This window comes from Salvelinus alpinus, chromosome 17 (genome assembly GCF_045679555.1).
Source record: "Salvelinus alpinus chromosome 17, SLU_Salpinus.1, whole genome shotgun sequence".
Classification (NCBI taxonomy): Eukaryota; Metazoa; Chordata; class Actinopteri; order Salmoniformes; family Salmonidae; genus Salvelinus; species Salvelinus alpinus.
Genome location: NC_092102.1, coordinates 46,847,569 through 46,871,056, shown reverse-complemented (window position 1 = coordinate 46,871,056; position 23,488 = coordinate 46,847,569). Strand labels below are relative to the sequence as shown.

Here is a 23,488-nt window from a genome sequence, read left to right as displayed (position 1 = left end):
AAGTGAATACCTAAAGGAGGGTTGCTCTCCAGGAACAAGGTTGGAGAGCCTGTCCTACAGTGTCTCTACCACAGCCAGCGTTACAGGAAATATAGTGAGATCAATACAGATCAATAGCGTAGGCAGCCAACTTCTTGGTTTATTGATTTACAATCAGGGTCGGCTCCAAGCGGTCGCTGGAGGTGCCCAGTCGGGGTCTCAACTTACTACTGAGAGTTTGAATAGTAAAATACACAAGGTGCAATTTCGAAATGTGGTCGTGCATCAGTAGTTTCTCTCTTTTTATGTCAGTCACTCAATTAGCTGACAATTAGCCATGTACATTTTTTAATTCGTAGTTAGTCTAGCCAGCTATCTAACCTTGTAGTAATCATGGTTCCGAATACCGACAGGGCAGGCGGGGGCCCTGAACTCAAACTTCTCATTTAAATCTATATCAGCACCCAAGAGGCTTGCATTTTCAAGCTCTCCCCATAGATTTTGCGGTGATGTAGTGTGACAGAACACTGAGCCAATCACCGTGCAACTAGAGAACATTACTCCTTGCTGTCCCCAGTCCACCTGGCCGTGCTGCTGCTCCAGTTTCAACTGTTCTGCCTGCGGAACTATGGAACCCTGATCTGTTCACCTGACGTGCTACCTGTCCCAGACCTGCGGTTTTCAACTCTCTAGAGACAGCAGGAGCGGTAGAGATACTCTGAATGATCGGCTATAAAAAGCCAACTGACATTTACTCCTGAGGTGCTGACATGTTGCACCCTCGACAACCACTGTGATTATTATTATTTGACCCTGCTGGTGATCTATGATCATTTGAACATATTGGCCATGTTCTGTTATAATCTCCACCCCTCCATAGCCTGGTTCCTCTCTAGGTTTCTTCCTAGGTTCTGGCCTTTCTAGGGAGTTTTTCCTAGCCACCGTGCTTCTACACCTGCATTGCTTGCTGTTTGGGGTTTTAGGCTGGGTTTCTGTAAAGCACTTTGTGACATCAGCTGATGTAAGAATGGCTTTATAAATACATTTGATTGATTGATTGATTACCACCCCCTATGCTCCATATTTTCCACTGGCTGCCCCACCACCACAGAAAGCACTGCGCTATGCTGAAACACCTGGAGCTACCTTACTAAAGAAAGCAAAAAAGAGACCATATTTGTATGCAGCTTTATTAACTCAATGATTTATGATTGGTTTTTTTTAAAACATTGTTTGAAAACTGATATGTGACATGCAAAACAGGCAACAACAAAAAAAGTGCACTGAATGAGGAGTCGCCACTGATCACAAGCAATTTCACCATTTATAAAATGGTCATATTTTTTTTATTTTAAAGAGACTAGCTAAAAAATATATATTTTGTTGGTAAAAAAAAGTGGACGTGAAAAACAAGTTTGCACGCTTTATTTTAATTTGCTCCTTGGATCAGGCAGCCAAGTGTAGGAGACAAGGCAAAAAGCTGTGACTCGTCCAAAGATTATCTATTATATTGCTCAGCGAAGTGGCGACTCGCGAAAAGGAGGATTTCGCAGGTGTTTCTGATTATCAAACAATGCCATGCTGGTGGGTGGTAGCGTTCAAATTAAATGTAGATTGAGTAGTAGCACGTCATATCATAGGGGAAACATACGGTATTGGCACGGATTTCCCACTTCAATCCCAAATATATCATACCTTGACTAAAAGGAAGACTTGTTGACTTAAATCTTTGTGTAGCATCATGAGTAAACTATGGGCATTGTCTTTCAGCTGGTAGAAGTTACATTTCTGCCCTCGTGAGCATTAAAACGGCAAAAATGTCTCTCCACCCCCAGTGAAGGGTTTTGACTAGATTGGATAAAAAAAATTGTTGTCAGATTTGACTTTTCGTAGCAGGTTAGAATTTATGCAGCAGTTTAGGATAATTAACGTAGCAGGTTAGGATAATTGGGTTACGGTGCTTTCTAGTCGTTCAGCTTGTCATTCTTTTTTTATTTTATGTTTGTGTAGTAAATATTTTAGCTTTTATTTTAATTGTTTTTTTTTCTGTTAAGTACATTGCGTTGCATTCCATGTCTGAAATGTGCTGTACAAATGAAGCTTGATTTGAAACTGGAAAATGAGCTGAACGCATACTATGACTGACAGTCCATATTGTATATTTTGCATTGCATCGACCTAACTTTTTCAATCCATTTCTCCTTATGCATGTTCATATTTTGAGTTCCCCACGTGCTTTCCCAAGTGTGTTTTTTCTGGGCTAAAGAAGGGTACATACCCTGCATATTAGCTAGCTGTTCCCCCACACTTGTTGTTACTAATTTAGCTAACTTACACTTGTGTCTGTCATTCTTTGTCCACTGCTAATTTATGTGATAATGTTCGCTGGATAGCCAACCCCAAAAGGGATAAATATCAGAATTACATAATTAACCAGCCAGTCAGTCAGTTTCCCATCAGTCAACGCTTCAAAAAGAGAGCCCTTATGCCGTGACATTGTGTATTCGCAATGCCGTGACCCGGATTCGAACCGGGGTTGCTGCGGCCACAACGCAGAGTACTAACCACTATACGATCACGGCGAGCTACCAGGGCTTGTGTGTTGGGCGGACATCTGGGGCTATTCAAACCTGCACAAACAGCAATGCAACGACATGGGAATTAACTAGAAGCTCGTTTGCGGGTGGTTAGGAACCGGTGTCTCGAGTTTGCCAGTTTATCTAACGGGAAATATATAAATAGACCTACTTATAATGTAGTTAGAAATGTCCCCCTAATAATTAAAAAGAGCCCTTATGCCGTGACATTGTGTATCGCAATGCCGTGACCCGGATTCGAACCGGGGTTGCTGCGGCCACAACGCAGAGTACTAACCACTATACGATCACGGCGAACTACCAGGGCCATGCCCCATCAGGGAGACGTTGGGATTTTAAATGAAACGTACAGTGACGTGGATTAGCGTTCAAGCATAGATATCTTAATGTTTTGTCTCTAACATGACATGTAACGCAAGTAATCATAATATTATCTGTCCAAGTCTTTGTAAGATGTATTTTTGTTAAATTCATTCTCTTTTTAAATATATTCTGCTACTATGCAAACAGTATCGTTTATCGACAAACTACTGTTTTAATAGCAAGCATGCTACTGCAGCAAGTAGGCTTAACGTTACTAATGTTAGCATAATGTATCTTTCCTAGCAACATAAATGAATATATAACGTAGCTACCATGTTTGCTATATGACAAATAGCTGTTTTAGTAGTTTGCCTGGCTAACCGTTGCTCTCTCTTCTCGTCATTTTCCCAGGATGATTCTCCAGAGCTGTGAATAATGAATGGTAAACCTAACCCTATACTCTGCTGCCAGTGGACGTCTGGCAGGTTAGGAAGTGTCAGTAAGTTTGCCTGTTCTTCCTGTCCCATATGCACAGTGACTATACTGTGGGCCTGACCTAGACCTGGTCCAACAGACCCACCTTTCTCTTCTCCCATCCCTGTGTTCAGGTCAGAGAGTGATAGATCCATCCTCTGGAGTTTAGGGGGAACCCAATATGTTGCCCCTGGATGATATAAACAAGGAGAGGTTGACCGTCACCCTCATGGATGCTAATCGTTGTCCATTGGAGGGCATGTTCCTATTCCAGGGATACTTCAGGAACCCTACTCTACACTAGCAGAGCACTGTATTCCACTGTACCACACAATACTCTACAGGGGTCAGTACTAACTCTATTCTACTACACCATACACAATACTCTACAGGGGTCAGTACTAACTCTATTCTACTACACCATACACAATACTCTACAGGGGTCAGTACTAACTCTATTCTACTACACCATACACAATACTCTACAGGGGTCAGTACTAACTCTATTCTACTACACCATACACAATACTCTACAGGGGTCAGTACTAACTCTATTCTACTACACCATACACAATACTCTGCAGGGGTCAGTACTAACTCTATTCTACTACACCATACACAATACTCTACAGGGGTCAGTACTAACTCTATTCTACTACACCATACACAATACTCTACAGGGGTCAGTACTAACTCTATTCTACTACACCATACACAATACTCTGCAGGGGTCAGTACTAACTCTATTCTACTACGCCATACACAATACTCTACAGGGGTCAGTACTAACTCTATTCTACTACACCATACACAATACTCTGCAGGGGTCAGTACTAACTCTATTCTACTACACCATACACAATACTATACAGGGGTCAGTACTAACTCTATTCTACTACACCATACACAATACTCTACAGGGGTCAGTACTAACTCTATTTGACTACACAATACACTGTTGAGTCTCTCTCTAGTCTTAACTAGTCAATAATGGTATTTAGCCACATTTTCCACATCAAGGCAACGGCATGCTTGACTAGCCTAATATCTCCCCCTCACACACAAGCCCTGGTAGCTTGCCGTGATCGTATAATGGTTAGTACTGCTCATGGCATTGCGATTCACAGCATGAGGGCGCTTTTTGATTGAGTTAAACTGAGACTCAGCCATATGATGTTGCCACGAGCAGCTCTGCAGATGAGCACAATGATAGACTATCACAGAGTATCAGCCCATGCGTAGCTTGGGGACGAGGCGGAGAAGTTTTTCTCTTTGTGCTTCAATGCTCTTAGTTGTTGCCAAAATTGACCCGATATAGCTGTTCACTTTGTGACTCTGCCTTTAAACTGTAGCCAACGAAACTAAATGTATAGTATGGAGTACTCTATAATGGTGAGCCCATTGTTATCAATCTCTACTTATTTAATGTCATAATGAAAGAGGTAAAGTAATAATTTTTTAACCAGTAGTCAGTTGCACCCTATCTACAATCTCTGCTAAGTTCCCTCTACTTATTCAGTTTAGATCACCGTGCTAATTCAAAAAGTGCCCTTATGCCGTGACATTGTGAATTTCAATGCCGTGACCCGGATTCAAACCGGAGTTGCTGCTGCCACAACGCAGAGTACTAACCACTATACGATCACGTCGAGCTACCAGGGCTTGTATGCTTGGGGGTGAAATCGATCTACTCAAGCAGGCCTTCACTGTGACGTGGCTGAGGTGGCTAAATTCCAAAGTCTAATGTTACACTTTGCGGCCAGTTAGATTACAGTTAGTGCTTGTGTGTCTGTGGGAGATATTGGGTAATTCAAGCATGCAGTGACGTGGACAGGCAGAGCTGACTTTTTGGCTTTCCACTCAAGGTGTCTCCCACAAGCCCTGGTAACTCGCCATGATCGTACAGTGGTTTGTGCTCTGTGTTGTGGCCGCAGAATCCGGGTCACGCCAATTTGATACACAATGTTACGGCAAAAAGTATCCTTTTGAATGACTCAAAGTACTAACTGTGTAATCTAAAATAGAAACACAACATGTAAAGTGTTGGTCCCATGTTTCATGAGCTGAAATAAAACATCCCGGTCTACAGTCTATGACTTAGGTGGCTGGAGTCTTTGACAATTCTTTGGGCCTTCCTCTGACACCGCCTGGTATAGAGGTCCTGGATGTCAGGAAGCTCGGCCTCAGTGATGTACTGGGCCATACGCACTCTCCTCTGTAGCGACTTGCAGTCGGATGCCGAGCAGTTACCATACCAAGCGGTGATGCAGCCAGTCAAAATGCTCTCAATGGTGCAGCTTTAGATATTTTTGAGGATCTGAGGTCCAATGCCAAATCTTTTCAGCCTCCTGAGGGGAAATAGACATTGTCGTGCCCTCTTCACAAATGTCTTGGTGTGTTTGGACCATATTTTTCACATACAAACGTTTATATGTAAGAAACTAAGAATCATATAGGCTTCCCAAAAATAACATGGTCGCTGTGGTAGAAAGTTTATTTTGATTGGCGATGTTCTGCATTTATCAAAATGTAAACAGGATTATTAGGGAAATCGTTCTTCTTGCAAAGCATGTCAACGTTTAAATCGAACAATTATATTCATCTGACTATTCACAATAATCATAATTTGTGTGTGTACTCAGTGCTGGCTGAGTTCCTATTGGTCAGTCACCGGGCGCCACACTACACAAAAACAAAACATTTCTTACATTGTCAGAGTCTACGACCGCACGTGGCTGTGCTTAATTGGAAGACCTAGACCCTGTCACACTGAACGAGATGGGAGAACCTTCCAGAAGGACAACCATCTCTACAGCAGTCCATCAATCAGGCCTTTATGGGAGAGTGGCCAGACGGAAGTCACTCCTCAGTGAAAGGCACATGACAGTCTGCTTGGAGTTTGCCAAAAGGCACCTAAAGGACTTTCAGACCACGAGAAACAAGATGTTCTGGTCTGATGAAACCAAGATTGAACTCTTTGGCCTGAATGCCAAGTGTCATGTCTGGAGGAAATCTGGCAAACATCCCTACGGTGAAGATTGGTGGTTGCAGCATCATGCTGTGGGGATATGTTTCAGGGGCAGGGACTTGGAGACTAGTCAGGATCGAGGGAAAGATTGAAAGGAGCAAGGTACAGAAAGCTCCTTGATGAAAACCTGCTCCAGATCTATCAGGACCTCAGACTGGGGTGAAGGTACACTTTCTAACAGGACAATGAACCTAGCACACAGCCAAGACAACGCAGGAGTGGCTTCGGAACAAGTCTCTGAATGTCCTTGAGTGGCCCAGCCAGAGCCCGGACTTGAACCCGATCAAACATCTCTGGAGAGACCTGAAAATAGCTGTGCAGCGACGCTCCCCATCCAACCTCACAGATATTAAGAGGATCTGCAGAGAAGAATGGGAGAAACTCCCTAAATACAGGTGTGCCAAGCTTGTAGCGTCACACCCAAGAAGACTCGAGTCTGTAATCACTGCCAAAGGTGCTTCAACAAAGTACTGAGTAAAGGGCCTAAAAACTTATGTAAATGTGATATTTCAGTTTATTTTTAATACATTTGCAAACATAAAAAACAACAACAATTGAATCCATTTCAGAATAAGGCTGTAGCGAAACAAAATATGGAAAAAGTCTAGGGGTCTGAATACTTTCCGAATGCACTTTATTACATTTCTGCTCCTGTAGGCACAACTCTCTCAAAGAGGTTCTTACACAGGCTCTCAAGTAGCATACTTCATTGCCTGCTGATGGTTGCCTGGCAACCCAGACTCCTTGCTCTGGCCAAACGCTACGCCACACCCACGGACAATAGTTTCTTCTCGCAATGGGTCTGGATCTTAGTACCTCCCCAACGCTTGTGAGAACATTTGGGGCTGTCTGATTGGTTCAGATATAGATGGGTTGGTGAACACATGTGGGTAAAGCTGCGGTTTGAACTAGAGGTCGACCGATGAATCGGAATGGCCGATTAATTAGGGCCCATTTCAAGTTTTCATAACAATCGGAAATCTGTATTTTTGGACACCGATTTGGCCGATTAAAAAAAATATATATATATATGTTATATATTATTTATTATTATTTAATGTTATAATGACAGAGGTATAGTAATTATTTTGTCACCATTAGTCAGTGGCACCCTTTCTACAATCTCTGCTAAGTTCACTCTACTTATTCAGTTTAGTTCACCGTGCTAATTCAAAAAGAGCCCTTATGCCGTGACATTGTGCATTTCAATGCCGTGACCCGGATTCGAACCGGGGTTGCTGCGGCCACAACGCAGAGTACTAACCACTATACGATCACGGCGAGGTACCAGGGCTTGTATGCTTGGGGGTGAAATCGATCTACTCAAGCAGGCCTTCACTGTGACGTGGCTGAGGTGGCTAAATTCCAAAGTCTAATGTTACACTTTGGGGCCAGTTAGATTACAGTTAGTGCTTGTGTGTCTGTGGGAGATATTGGGTAATTCAAGCATGCAGTGACGTGGACAGGCAGAGCTGACTTTTTGGCTTTCCACTCAAGGTGTCTCCCACAAGCCCTGGTAAATCGCCATGTTCGTACAGTGGTTTGTGCTCTGTGTTGTGGCCGCAGAATCCGGGTCACGCCAATTTGATACACAATGTTACGGCAAAAAGTATCCTTTTGAATGACTCAAAGTACTAACTGTGTAATCTAAAATAGAAACACAACATGTAAAGTGTTGGTCCCATGTTTCATGAGCTGAAATAAAACATCCCGGTCTACAGTCTATGACTTAGGTGGCTGGAGTCTTTGACAATTCTTTGGGCCTTCCTCTGACACCGCCTGGTATAGAGGTCCTGGATGTCAGGAAGCTCGGCCTCAGTGATGTACTGGGCCATACGCACTCTCCTCTGTAGCGACTTGCAGTCGGATGCCGAGCAGTTACCATACCAAGCGGTGATGCAGCCAGTCAAAATGCTCTCAATGGTGCAGCTTTAGATATTTTTGAGGATCTGAGGTCCAATGCCAAATCTTTTCAGCCTCCTGAGGGGAAATAGACATTGTCGTGCCCTCTTCACAAATGTCTTGGTGTGTTTGGACCATATTTTTCACATACAAACGTTTATATGTAAGAAACTAAGAATCATATAGGCTTCCCAAAAATAACATGGTCGCTGTGGTAGAAAGTTTATTTTGATTGGCGATGTTCTGCATTTATCAAAATGTAAACAGGATTATTAGGGAAATCGTTCTTCTTGCAAAGCATGTAAACGTTTAAATCGAACAATTATATTCATCTGACTATTCACAATAATCATAATTTGTGTGTGTACTCAGTGCTGGCTGAGTTCCTATTGGTCAGTCACCGGGCGCCACACTACACAAAAACAAAACATTTCTTACATTGTCAGAGTCTACGACCGCACGTGGCTGTGCTTAATTGGAAGACCTAGACCCTGTCACACTGAACGAGCTGGGAGAACCTTCCAGAAGGACAACCATCTCTACAGCAGTCCATCAATCAGGCCTTTATGGGAGAGTGGCCAGACGGAAGTCACTCCTCAGTGAAAGGCACATGACAGTCTGCTTGGAGTTTGCCAAAAGGCACCTAAAGGACTTTCAGACCACGAGAAACAAGATGTTCTGGTCTGATGAAACCAAGATTGAACTCTTTGGCCTGAATGCCAAGTGTCATGTCTGGAGGAAATCTGGCAAACATCCCTACGGTGAAGATTGGTGGTTGCAGCATCATGCTGTGGGGATATTTTTCAGGGGCAGGGACTTGGAGACTAGTCAGGATCGAGGGAAAGATTGAAAGGAGCAAGGTACAGAAAGCTCCTTGATGAAAACCTGCTCCAGATCTATCAGGACCTCAGACTGGGGTGAAGGTTCACCTTCCAACAGGACAATGAACCTAAGCACACAGCCAAGACAACGCAGGAGTGGCTTCGGAACAAGTCTCTGAATGTCCTTGAGTGGCCCAGCCAGAGCCCGGACTTGAACCCGATCAAACATCTCTGGAGAGACCTGAAAATAGCTGTGCAGCGACGCTCCCCATCCAACCTCACAGATATTAAGAGGATCTGCAGAGAAGAATGGGAGAAACTCCCTAAATACAGGTGTGCCAAGCTTGTAGTGTCACACCCAAGAAGACTCGAGTCTGTAATCACTGCCAAAGGTGCTTCAACAAAGTACTGAGTAAAGGGCCTAAAAACTTATGTAAATGTGATATTTCAGTTTATTTTTAATACATTTGCAAACATAAAAAACAACAACAATTGAATCCATTTCAGAATAAGGCTGTAGCGAAACAAAATATGGAAAAAGTCTAGGGGTCTGAATACTTTCCGAATGCACTTTATTACATTTCTGCTCCTGTAGGCACAACTCTCTCAAAGAGGTTCTTACACAGGCTCTCAAGTAGCATACTTCATTGCCTGCTGATGGTTGCCTGGCAACCCAGACTCCTTGCTCTGGCCAAACGCTACGCCACACCCACGGACAATAGTTTCTTCTCGCAATGGGTCTGGATCGTAGTACCTCCCCAACGCTTGTGAGAACATTTGGGGCTGTCTGATTGGTTCAGATATAGATGGGTTGGTGAACACATGTGGGTAAAGCTGCGGTTTGAACTAGAGGTCGACCGATGAATCGGAATGGGCCATTAATTAGGGCCCATTTCAAGTTTTCATAACAATCGGAAATCTGTATTTTTGGACACCGATTTGGCCGATTTAAAAAAAATACGTATATATGTTATCCAATCGCTGCTTATTTAATGTTATAATGTACAGAGGTCCCGTCGTTGCCTCTCGTCACCACTAGTCAGCGGCACCCTTTCAATGATGTCCGCTAACTTCACTCGACTTATTCAGTTTAGTTCACCGAGCTAAGTCACAAAGAGCCCTTATGCCGTGACATTGTGAATGTCAATGCTGTGACCCGGATTCGAACCGGGGTTGCTGACGGACCATCAGCGGTCAGATGGGCTAACTCACTGTACGATCACGGCGAGCTACCAGGGTTGTATGGTTGGGGGTGAAATCGATCTACTCAAGCAGGCCTTCACTGTGACGTGGCTAAATTCCAAAGTCTGGGAAATCATCACACAACATTTACATTTTAGTCATTTAGCATATGCTCTTATCCAGAGCGATTTACAGTAGTGAGTGCATACATTTTCGCACAATGTTTCAATCAACAAGCAGTTGTCTGGGCTTCACAGAGCCTTGGATGTGAACAGAAAATGAACACAGTTGCAATGTTATTTATAAAACTTAGATAATATTGGTGGTCATTACTATTACTTACTTAAATCAATGTTTGTTTGTCATATGCCCTGGATGGTGTACACAAAACATTGAACTACTGAAATTGGCTGAAATTGGCTCTGCAGAGATTTGAACTCAGGAGCTCCTGTTTACTAAACAGGCACTTTTACCAGCCACAGTGCCTCATCAAATAAAATACTTGTCTGAGCTACAACACCCAAAAGGGCAGGAGCCTTGCTCCTATTTATGTAGCCTTTGGCAGCTTGATTTTCAAGTTACACCCCTTGGACAAGATGCCTCTGTTTTATTTTTTTCCCCAAATTCCCTTTTCTATTTTTTTGGTGGACTTTCGAGGTTTCCGTTTTATTTCTTTTTTTTCTCCCCAGGTTTTCGTGCCACAAAATCACACTTTAAAAAACAAAAGTAAAAACATAACTAAATTGGTTGTTCTAAGTCCACACAACAATGCTTAAACCACATCAGGAGACCGCGCCAACACTTGCAATAAGGTTCCATTTGTAAAGAGTTCATAAAGGGGTTATAATTACATTATTAACGATTGTTTAATCATTTGTAAATGAAGTATAAACCATTAATAACATTTATATCGCATTGGTCAAAATAGTGCAATAACTGGTCAGTGTTTGCCAAAATTGTGAGCTAATGTTTACCTCCAGGTATTAACCGTTTATAAATGCACTTACAAACGCTTATAGGATTAACCCTTTATGTATCATCATCCAACCTTATTTTCAATAGTTGAACAATAGTTATTTTCTCACTTTGTGGATGAGTTGCGTTAGTGCTCTGTCACAGGAACAGAAGAGGTTGGTTTTCATGATGTGTCTTGACCCACCGTTTGAACCCTGTTGCCCTGGTCAAATTTACTTCCAGGACATTATTCAATCATCATTCCTAACCTATGACACTTTACCAGATTATATCAACGTTACTTCGCACTTCTCTGCGATAGTCCAGGTGTGCTGAACGCTCTGGTGTGAAATGGTTACCGTAATACCTTTTGGTTTGGTGAAGGAGTGGAGGAGGTGTCCTCTCACAACGTTGAATGTTTTGGTCTTCATACACACCACTCATTGACTGAACATGTTTAACAAAGTGTTGAATCTTCTCATGCATGTAGTGATTAGTACCAAATACTGCCAATAAATCAAATCAGATGTTAGTGGTCACATACACATGGTTAGCAGATGTTATTGCGAGTGTAGCGAAATGCTTGTGCTTCTAGTTCCGACAGTGCAGTAATATCTATCAGGTAATCTAACAATTCCCCAACAACTACCTAATACACAACTACCTAATAAGTAAGGGATGGAATAACAATATATACATATGGATGCGCGATGGCCGAGCGGCATAGGCAAGATGCAATAGATGGTATGAAATACAGTATATACATGTGAGATTAATAAATGGATCACTAGTCACTTTAATAATGCCACTTTAATAATGTTTACATATCATGCATTACTCAAGTGGCCAATGATTTTAAGTCTGTTAGCAGAGGTAGCAGCCTCTCTGTGTTAGTGATGCCTGTTTAACAGTCTGATGGCCGTGAGATCGAAGCTGTTATTCAGTCTCTCAGTCCCAGCTTTGATGCACCTGTACCGACCTCGCCTTCTGGATGGTAGCGGGGTGAACAGGCAGTGGCTCAGGTGGTTGTTGTCCTTGATGATCTGGTATGTCTAAGCTCTTGAGTGAACTATCAAATAATCTGTAAATGATCTACCCACAAGTACAACAGTTTTTCAGCGGCAGGGACTGAGAGACTAGTCATGAGCGAGGGAAAGATGAACGGAGTAAAGTACAGAGAGATCCTTGATGAAAACCTGCTCCAGAGCACTCAGGACCTCACAATGGGGTGAAGGTTCACCTTCCAAAAGGACAACGACCCTAAGCACATAAAAACCTGCCAAGAGTGTGCAAAGCTGTGATCAATGCAACTTTGAAGAATCTAAAATAAATGTTGATTTGTTGAAATCTTTTTTTGGTTACTACATGATTCCATATATGTTATTTAATAGTTTTGATGTATGCACTATTATTCTACAATGTAGAAAATAGTAAAAATAAAGAAAAACCCTTAAATGAGTAGGTGTGTCCAAACTTTTGACTGGTACTGTATGTTAAAACATTTTTTAAAGTGTTAATGTTGACATTGAATTGCTATTTATGGCTCCTGTACAAAGTTAGTCAGTCAAATACCGTATTTTCCAGCGCTGATGGAAAACGTCTCCCAATAGCTTGTAATTACAAAACTTGGTCAGAAGGTGGCAGTAGAGTCATACTAAAGTGAATATGTTCTGGTGTTTCCCCATTAGCTTGTAATTGCAACACTTGGCCAGAAGGAGGCGTGCTGGTAGAATAAGGTATGTTCTGGTGTTTCAGTAGAGCAGCCAAGTTTCGAAGCTCCAACATTGACTTGAATGAATTGAAAATTAATATGTTTCACAGAGAGTATGCATGGGTGGATAGATTAAGACATACAAACCATGAGTGTATCTGCTGCTGTTCATATCTGTTATATAATCTGAAACTGTGTTGTGTCTCCCCCCCGCACACACACACATGGCGACCATTTTGTATTTGTAGCTGTAAGGAGTACCTGAATCGGTACAATAATTTAAAGGTAAAATATGATACATATCAATCAATAACATAATCTCAATTCTAGTTCATACCTATTACCTACAGTATAACCTTCTACCTTGTGGCACAAGAGCTGATGATCATCTCATGTGAGATATGGCGATAGTGATGATGATAATGGACATGCAGAGCTACATTGGGTTACAGAAGTATTCACCCCCTTTGGATTTGTTACAAAGTGGGATTGAAATAGATTTAATTGTGATTAAAAATATGTTTTTTATTGATCTATACAAAATACTCTATAATGTCAAAAAGAAAAGACAATTCTTTATATTATTTTTTACAAAGATAGTTGTTGCATAAGTTTTATTAACCCCCATCACATAATAAGTTACATGGACTAACTCTGTGGGAAATAAATAGGCGTTGACATGATTCTTTTTTTGAATTCTCCTTCCACTATGCTTGGAATTACCACTGGTGACTTTCCTTTCCCGGAGGCTGGTGCAGGAAGCAGAGATGGATTGGGTGGTCGGATCAAATGTCTTTTCTGTTTGGGGGTGGGGTATGCGTTGGCCCCCCCTTGCCCAACTCGGCTCCAGTGCCCTCTATTGGAGGCTACTACTCTTGCACGTTTGGTAGGTACCACCGCCACCGCCACCGCCACCGCCACCGCCATCTGCCTCTGTCAAGTACCGCTTGCCTTTCTTAACAGACTTGTTGATCAAGGGTTCCGGTCCCACTTCTCTTGTTTAGTATTCGTAGCCGCTAAACGGACCGTGCTGCAGTCGAAAAGGATAGCTCACCTACCTTAAGCTAAAGAGCCTCCTGGCCAATGTCAGCTGACATGCTTAACCTCTAGCAAGTGAAACTTACTAGCTTTGCCCCTGCATTATGGCAACCCCACTCCTATGTTCACTTCCTGGAGTTGGAGGGAGTGAAGGAAACAGGGTTTGCTTGCACCTCCGATGAAGAAGCAGCCCCCCGAGCACTTGGCTGGTGTAACCCCTGGAGCGAGGGGCCTTGGCACGGTTCTGAGTGACCTGTGCGCCCCTCCGCAAAAACATTACCGTGACAACGGTGCCCTCACGTTTGGCAAACGTGGTATTACGTCAGCCATTGCCAGAGCCCCTGTGTAGGTAAAGGGGTTGGGCTTCATGCAGTCTATACAGTCTCATGGAAGCACAACGAATATTGGAAGCTTGTCCATGTTTAATGCTGTCCCCTCTGTTGTCCCGCCTTACACGGTGTTTACAGGGCTTAAGGGGAAAATCAATCTCCCCAGGGTGAGTGATAAATTGAGTCACTGTCCACAAGGGGACGCCCCTCCCCCATAGATGGCTCAGTAGTGGGATTCATTGCTGATTCCTGCCTGTAGCTCACTAGTCCCTATGAGGTGTCTAATGATACAGGTTAAATCAAATCAAATTATATTTGTCACATGCGCTGAATACAACAACCTTACAGTGAAATGCTTACTTACAAGTCTGCCTGAGCTTGCTTACATCTTCCTTCTGCCTATCCAACTCCATCTAGACGGCACCATGCTGAGACATCACAATGTTGTCAGAGCAATGTTTAATGTGGTGCCAGTAGAAGCCTCTGAGAGGTCTCTCTCTGTGTTGTCTCCATACAGGATGAATGACTGGGCTGGCTATACCAAGCTGGGCTACTGGGAAAGGATTGTGTCTTTCTCTGTTGTCTCAATATATAGGATGATTAAAAAATATATATATATATTTAACTAGACAAGTCAGTAAATAAAATATTCTTATTTAAGATAGGCAGCATCTTGGGGCATTGTTTAAAGGGTTGACTATGGGAGATATTTGTGCTGTGGTGAGTATATCTGTTGGGGTCTCAGGCAAGAGCAGTGGTTATATTTCCCCATCGTATGTTGTTCCGAAGTTGACTGACTGAAAGGGAACCTAACAGTATGACTATAACTACTGTTCCCTGAAGGAGGGAAACGAGGAAGAACACATGTCTGCCGTTGGTCAAGAGCGGTATTAATAAATGGAAGGAATGAGTCCGGGCCTCACTTTTATCACCTGTGGAAGGCGGGGCTTCCAGCGAAGTGCAGATTTCATTGGCCTTGTCAGGCGTGATTGTAGATCCTTCAACAGAAGTTGCGAGAGTGCGACTCCTCATAGTATGTTGTACCTTGTTTCCCTCCTTCAGGGAACAGTAGTTATAACGTTATGTTTTTCAGGATAAAAAGAAATGGAGCTAAGCACAGTCAAAATCCTAGAGGAAAAACTGCTTCAGTTTGCTATACACCAGACACTGGGAGAGGAATTAATCTTTCAGCAGGACAATAACCTACAACACAAGGCCAAATCTACATTGCAGTCGCTTACCAAGAAGACAGTGAATGTTCCTGAATGTCCTAGTTTCAGATTTGACTTAAATCTGCGTGAAAATCTATGGCACGACTTAGAAATTGCTGTCTAGCCATGATTCCCAACACAATGACAAAGCTTGAAGAAATGTTTAAAAGAATAATGGGCAAATATTGCACAATCCAGGGGTGCAAACCTCTTAGACTTACCCAAGAAGACTCACAGCTGTAATCGCAGCTAATGGTGTTTCTAAAATGAATTGACTCAGGTTGGTGAATACTTATCTAATCAAGGTATATTAGTGCTTTAAAAAAAAAAGTTATATCTACAATCTACACAAGTATTTTGTGTAGATCATTTACAAAAAAACACAATAATATCTATTGTAATCCCACTTTGTAACACTATAAAATGGGAAGAAATCCAAGAGGGGTGAATATTTATCATACCCACTGTACGAGAAGGGGGTTCCACCATCCCGCCCACATTCAGAAACAAACCTGGGTCTTTCTTTCCAAAAAATATCTGTAGATGTATGTAATATACCTGAAAGAAAACGAATACTATTTGAACCAAGGTCTGCTACACTACAGAGCTGTGGATCTGTCTGTCACTGCAGCCTCAGCACCAGCAGGTTCACAACCCTCTGTGTCTTCATCCCAAATGGCACCCTATTTAGTGCACTACTTTTGACCAGGGCATATAGGGCCCATTTGGGACTTATGCACTGAGCTCCTGGCTGATTGTTAGTCCTGTCTCTGCCTCATCCCTCAGTTATTTATCATGCAGAGGCTGTGTATGCAGTCCCAGTCCCCAGCTTGGTGAAGCCAGCCCAGTCATTCTTCCTATATGGAGACAACAGAGAAGGACACAATCTTGTCCCAGTACTCCAGCTTGGTGAAGCCAGCCCAGTCATTCTGGGTGGCAGGTAGCGTAGTGGTTAGAGTGTTGGGCCAGTAACCAAATGTTTTCTAGATCAAATCCCAGAGTTGACAAGGTGAAAATCTGTAGTTCTTCCCCTGTTCCTAGGCTGTCATTGTAAATAAGAATGTTTTATGTCTAGTTAAATATATATATATATTTTTTTTATCATCCTATATATTGAGACAACAGAGAAAGACACAATCCTTTCCCAGTAGCCCAGCTTGGTATAGCCAGCCCAGTCATTCTTCCTGTATGGAGACAACACAGAGAGAGACCTCTCAGAGGCTTCTACTGGCACCACATTAAACATTGCTCTGACAACATTGTGATGTCTCAGCATGGTGCCGTCTAGATGGAGTTGGATAGGCAGAAGGAAGATGTAAGCAAGCTTCTGTTTGTCATTTCCTTGATGAACATTGAATCCTGTGGAATGTGGAAAAGACCAGAATCTATACAGTTTCCCTGACACCTCTCTGGTTTCATCTCTCCAGTACACCTCCTCCTGCCAATCGGAGCACATTTGTCAGCATCTCAACATTTATATAGCATAGTAAACATGGAAAATATTGTACATAATCTATACGGTGCAGACGTGAAACCTTCTAGATTTGTGGAGCTGGGATTGGGAAGGCAGAAGGAAAACGGTTGAATACCAAAGATGGCACGTAATGAATGGAAGATAATATACAGTACACTGGATACAGTATTCCTGTGACGCTGTGACCATCTGTTGTTCTCAATAGTGATCCATACAGATATGAATAGAAAGTCAACTACAGAGTTACAGTATAGCGCAAATTATATTCATATTAGACAATCCATTATGATCGTTTTCCTAATACATCCATAGAACCATACACTATACCTGTTACTTCCGGGTCTCTCTGAATCTGGTTCTAATTCTCCAGTCCACCTCTTCCTGGTCTCTCTGAATCTGGTTCTAATTCTCCAGTCCACCTCTTCCTGGTCTCTCTGAATCTGGTTCTAATTCTCCAGTCCACCTCTTCCTGGTCTCTCTGAATCTGGTTCTAATTCTCCAGTCCACCTCTTCCTGGTCTCTCTGAATCTGGTTCTAATTCTCCAGTCCACCTCTTCCTGGTCTCTCTGAATCTGGTTCTAATTCTCCAGTCCACCTCTTCCTGGTCTCTCTGAATCTGGTTCTAATTCTCCAGTCCACCTCTTCCTGGTCTCTCTGATTCTGGTTCTAATTCTCCAGTCCTCCTCTTCCTGGTCTCTCTGAATCTGGTTCTAATTCTCCAGTCCACCTCTTCCTGGTCTCTCTGAATCTGGTTCTAATTCTCCAGTCCACCTCTTCCTGGTCTCTCTGAATCTGGTTCTAATTCTCCAGTCCACCTCTTCCTGGTCTCTCTGAATCTGGTTCTAATTCTCCAGTCCACCTCTTCCTGGTCTCTCTGAATCTGGTTCTAATTCTCCAGTCCACCTCTTCCTGGTCTCTCTGAATCTGGTTCTAATTCTCCAGTCCACCTCTTCCTGGCTCCTCTCCAGCTAATGCCATCTGGCTCAGTGCAGCTCACGGTGTAAAAGGTAAAGGTCACATGTTTCATTAGTGGTTGGAGGATGAGCTTCTCTCTGTGTTTTTCCCTGGTGCAGCCACTGGGACACAGAGAAGGAGCATTGCCTGAGTTCCAAATAGTACCCTATTCCCTATATGGTGCAAAGGGCCCTGGTCAAAAGTAGTGCACTATATAGGGAATAGGGTCATTGATCTCCTTACCGTAACAACAGTTGCCCATCCAAACAATAAGCTCACATTACTACCTTCATCCTACTCCAGATTTACACAGAAAACAGAAAACCGCCACTGGTCTGTTAGGCTTTAGATAGAGTACCAAAGCCATAGGCTAAGTAGCTCTTAGTACCCTCATCAGAGTCCCTTTGAACAGAATAGAGTCCCAGACATTGACTAGATCCCAAATTGCACCATACACATAGTGCACTACTTTTGACCAAAACAGACAAAACTGTTCCAATTGGGACACTTCCTCAGAATCCCTGATTCCCTTTGTGTGGGGCACAGTGGAGGTCCCATCGGATGCATTGTCAATAGCTTCTGGATAGGGAGCAGATTGATACTCCACTTGACATTCAGCTCAGTCAGCTATCCCCTATCAGCATGATGAATCAAATCAAATCAAATGTATTTATATAGCCCTTCTTCTTACATCAGCTGATATCTCAAAGTGCTGTACAGAAACCCAGCCTAAAACCCCAAACAGCAAGCAATGCAGGTGTAGAAGCACGGTGGCTAGGGAAAACTCCCTAGAAAGGCCAAAACCTAGGAAGAAACCTAGAGAGGAACCAGGCTATGAGGGGTGGCCAGTCCTCTTCTGGCTGTGCCGGGTGGAGATTATAACAGAACATGGCCAAGATGTTCAAATGTTCATAAATGACCAGCATGGTCAAATAATAATAATCACAGTAGTTGTCGAGGGTGCAACAAGTCAGCACCTCAGGAGTAAATGTCAGCTGGCTTTTCATAGCCGATCATTGAGAATATCTCTACCGCTCCTGCTGTCTAGAGAGTTGAAAACAGCAGGTCTGGGACAGGTAGCACGTCCGGTGAACAGGTCAGGGTTCCATAGCCGCAGGCAGAACAGTTGAAACTGGAGCAGCAGCACGGCCAGGTGGACTGGGGACAGCAAGGAGTCATCATGCCAGGTAGTCCTGAGGCATGGTCCTAGGGCTCAGGTCCTCCGAGAGAGAGAGAGAAAGAAAGAAAGAAAGAAAGAAAGAAAGAAAGAAAGAAAGAAAGAAAGAAAGAATTAGAGAGAGCATACTTAAATTCACACAGGACACCGGATAAGACAGGAGAAATACTCCAGATATAACAGACTGACCCTAGCCCCCCGACACATAAATTGCTGCAGCATAAATACTGGAGGGTGAGACAGACAGGAGGGGTCAGGAGACACTGTGGCCCCATCCGATGATACCCCCGGACAGGGCCAAACAGGCAGGATATAACCCCACCCACTTTGCCAAAGTACTGCCCCCACACCACTAGAGGGATATCTTCAACCACCAACTTACCATCCTGAGACAAGGCTGAGTATAGCCCACAAAGATCTCCGCCACGGCACAACCCAAGTGTTTGAAGTGTTTTAATATGGGTCTAGTGCCTAGTTCTATCAATATGATGAGGTGTTTTAACATGGGGCTAGTGCCTAGTTCTATCAGTATGATGAGGTGTTTAACATGGGGCTAGTGCCTAGTTCTATCAATATGATGAGGTGTTTTAACATGGGTCTAGTGCCTAGTTCTATCAGTATGATGAGGTGTTTTAACATGGGGCTAGTGCCTAGTCCTATCAGTATGATGAGGTGTTTTAACATGGGTCTAGTGCCTAGTTCTATCAGTATGATGAGGTGTTTTAACATGGGGCTAGTGCCTAGTCCTATCAGTATGATGAGGTGTTTTAACATGGGTCTAGTGCCTAGTTCTATCAGTATGATGAGGTGTTTAACATGGGGCTAGTGCCTAGTTCTATCAGTATGATGAGGTGTTTTAACATGGGGCTAGTGCCTAGTCCTATCAGTATGATGAGGTGTTTTAACATGGGGCTAGTGCCTAGTTCTATCAGTATGATGAGGTGTTTTAACATGGGTCTAGTGCCTAGTTCTATCAGTATGATGAGGTGTTTTAACATGGGGCTAGTGCCTAGTTCTATCAGTATGATGAGGTGTTTTAACATGGGGCTAGTGCCTAGTCCTATCAGTATGATGAGGTGTTTCAACATGGGGCTAGTCCCTAGTTCTATCAGTATGATGAGGTGTTTAACATGGGGCTAGTGCCTAGTTAATATGGCGCTGACAGATAGGGCAGCTCTGCTTCTAGCTCCAAAGCAACTTTGCAGTATTTTGGTTTTCGTTTGTAATTTCTTATATTATTAGCCCAAGAAATGTTCCTTCATTCCATTATTAATCTTTTAGGTTGTGTGTATTGTGTGTATTGTGTGTATTGTTGTGAATTGTTAGATATTACTGCACTGTTTGAGCTAGAAACACAAGCATTTCGCTACACCCGCTTTAACTTCTGCTAAACATGTGTATGTGACCAAATAAAATTATTTGATTTGATTTAGTTCTATCAATATGATGATGTGTTTAACATGGGGCTAGTGCCTAGTCCTATCAGTATGATGAGGTGTTTTAACATGGGGCAAGTGCCTAGTCCTATCAGTATGATGAGGTGTTTTAACATGGGGCAAGTGCCTAGTCTTATCAGTATGATGAGGTGTTTTAACATGGGGCTAGTGCCTAGTTCTATCAGTATGATGAGGTGTTTAACATGGGGCTAGTGCCTAGTCCTATCAGTATGATGAGGTGTTTTAACATGAGGCTAGTGCCTAGTTCTATCAGTATGAGGAGGTGTTTCAACATGGGGCTAGCTGTCTAGTTCTATCAGTATGATGAGGTGTTTAACACGGGGCTAGTGCCTAGTCCTATCAGTATGAGGAGGTGTTTAACATGGGGCTAGTGCCTAGTCCTATCAGTATGATGAGGTGTTTTACATGGTGCTAGCTGTCTAGTTCTATCAATATGATGAGGTGTTTAACACGGGGCTAGTGCCTAGTCCTATCAGTATGATGAGGTGTTTTACATGGTGCTAGCTGTCTAGTTCTATCAATATGATGAGGTGTTTAACACGGGGCTAGTGCCTAGTCCTATCAGTATGAGGAGGTGTTTAACATGGGGCTAGTGCCTAGTTCTATCAATATGATGAGGTGTTTAACACGGGGCTAGTGCCTAGTCCTATCAGTATGATGAGGTGTTTTACATGGTGCTAGCTGTCTAGTTCTCTCAGTATGAGGAGGTGTTTAACATGGGGCTAGTGCCTAGTCCTATCAGTATGAGGAGGTGTTTAACATGGGGCTAGTGCCTAGTTCTATCAGTATGATGAGGTGTTTCAACATGGGGCTAGTGCCTAGTTCTATCAGTATGATGAGGTGTTTTACATGGTGCTAGCTGTCTAGTTCTCTCAGTATGATGAGGTGTTTTACATGGGGCTAGCTGCCTAGTTCGATCAGTATGATGAGGTGTTTAACATGGGGCTAGTGCCTAGTTCTATCAGTACTGCTACTCTCTGTTCATCATATGCATAGTCACTTTAACCATACCTAAATGTACATACTACGTCAATAAGCCTGACTAACCGGTGTCTGTATATAGCCTTGCTACTCTTATTTTCAAATGTATTTTTACTGTTGTTTTATTTCTTTACTTACCTACACACACACACACACCTTTTTTCACACTATTGGTTAGAGCCTGTAAGTAAGCATTTCACTGTAAGGTCCACTACACCTGTTGTATTCTGCGCACGTGACAAATCAACTTTGATTTGATTTGACACTAACAATCTTGAAGTTGTAGCTAGCATTATTTATTATTTGTGTTTAATCCAGTTGCAGTGATATTAATGATGAATATAATAAGGTCTGTGTGTTTGATTGCCAAAGGCTCTGTATGCTTTCCAAATTGCACCATTGGCCCTGGTCAAAAGTAGGGCACTACATAGGAAATAGGGTGGTATTTGGGATACAGGGATCAGCAGTGGGTGTAGCAGGCCTTGGGATGGACTTAGCCATCAGAAAAAGATAGGCAGACACTGGTGTCTTATTAAAACTCTTTGGTGTCTAGAGATTATTTTTCTCTCTCCCTCTCTCTCTCTCTCTCGCTCTAATTGAAAGGGCTTTATTGGCATGGGAAACATATATTTACATTGCTAAAGCAAGTGAAAGAGATAGTAAACAAAAGTGAAATAAACAATTTAAAAAATGTCAAATTATGGCTATATGTGTTGTAACGATGTGCAAATAGTTAAAGTACAAAAGGGAAAATAAATAAACATACAGTGGGGAGAACAAGTATTTGATACACTGCCGATTTTGCAGGTTTTCCTACTTACAAAGCATGTAGAGGTCTGTCATTTTTATCATAGGTACACTTCAACTGTGAGAGACGGAATCTAAAACAAAAATCCAGAAAATCACATTGTATGATTTTTAAGTAATTAATTTGCATTTTATTGCATGACATAAGTATTTGATCACCTACCAACCAGTAAGAATTCCGGCTCTCACAGACCTGTTAGTTTTTCTTTAAGAAGCCCTCCTGTTCTCCACTCATTACCTGTATTAACTGCACCTGTTTGAACTCGTTACCTGTATAAAAGACACCTGTCCACACACTCAATCAAACAGACTCCAACCTCTCCACAATGGCCAAGACCAGAGAGCTGTGTAAGGACATCAGGGATAAATTGTAGACCTGTACAAGGCTGGGATGGGCTACAGGACAATAGCCAAGCAGCTTGGTGAGAAGGCAACAACTGTTGGCACAATTATTAGAAAATGGAAGAAGTTCAAGATGACGGTCAATCACCCTCGGTCTGGGGCTCCATGCAAGATCTCACCTCGTGGGGCATCAATGATCATGAGGAATGTGAGGGATCAGCCCAGAACTACACGGCAGGACCTGGTCAATGACCTGAAGAGAGCTGGGACCACAGTCTCAAAGAAAACCATTAGTAACACACTACGCCGTCATGGATTAAAATCCTGCAGCGCACGCAAGGTCCCCCTGCTCAAGCCAGCGCATGTCCAGGCCCGTCTGAAGTTTGCCAATGACCATCTGGATGATCCAGAGGAGGAATGGGAGAAGGTCATGTGGTCTGATGAGACAAAAATAGAGCTTTTTGCTCTAAACTCCACTCGCCGTGTTTGGAGGAATAGAAGGATGAGTACAACCCCAAGAACACCATCCCAACCGTGAAGCATGGAGGTGGAAACATCATTCTTTGGGGATGCTTTTCTGCAAAGGGGACAGGACGACTGCACCGTATTGAGGGGAGGATGGACGGGGCCATGTATCGCGAGATCTTGACCAACAACCTCCTTCCCTCAGTAAGAGCATTGAAGATGGGTCGTGGCTGGGTCTTCCAGCATGACAACGACCCGAAACACACAGCCAGGGCAACTAAGGAGTGGCTCCGTAAGAAGCA

The 23,488-nt window shown here is 43.0% G+C and overlaps 1 long non-coding RNA gene and 3 other non-coding genes across 5 annotated transcripts; 1 reads left to right on the top strand and 3 right to left on the bottom strand.

Annotated features, from left to right (window-relative positions):
* Positions 1–2,489: 2,489 nt before the first annotated feature.
* trnah-gug (transfer RNA histidin (anticodon GUG)) lies at positions 2,490–2,561 on the bottom strand. Its single transcript has one exon. It is a non-coding gene; the product is annotated as a tRNA-His (tRNA).
* Positions 2,562–2,798: 237 nt separating this feature from the next.
* On the bottom strand, positions 2,799–2,870 carry trnah-gug (transfer RNA histidin (anticodon GUG)). The gene has a single exon. It is a non-coding gene; the product is annotated as a tRNA-His (tRNA).
* A 2-nt stretch (positions 2,871–2,872) lies between these two features.
* On the top strand, positions 2,873–4,819 carry LOC139543058 (uncharacterized). 2 transcript variants are annotated; one of them, XR_011668591.1, is made up of 3 exons: positions 2,873–2,994; positions 3,291–3,378; positions 3,488–4,818. It is a non-coding gene; the product is annotated as an uncharacterized lncRNA (long non-coding RNA). The 2 variants fall into 2 exon arrangements; XR_011668592.1 differs by having other exon boundaries at positions 2,876–3,024; positions 3,488–4,819.
* A 2,771-nt stretch (positions 4,820–7,590) lies between these two features.
* Positions 7,591–7,662, bottom strand: trnah-gug (transfer RNA histidin (anticodon GUG)). Its single transcript has one exon. It is a non-coding gene; the product is annotated as a tRNA-His (tRNA).
* Between the last annotated feature and the right edge of the window lie 15,826 nt (positions 7,663–23,488).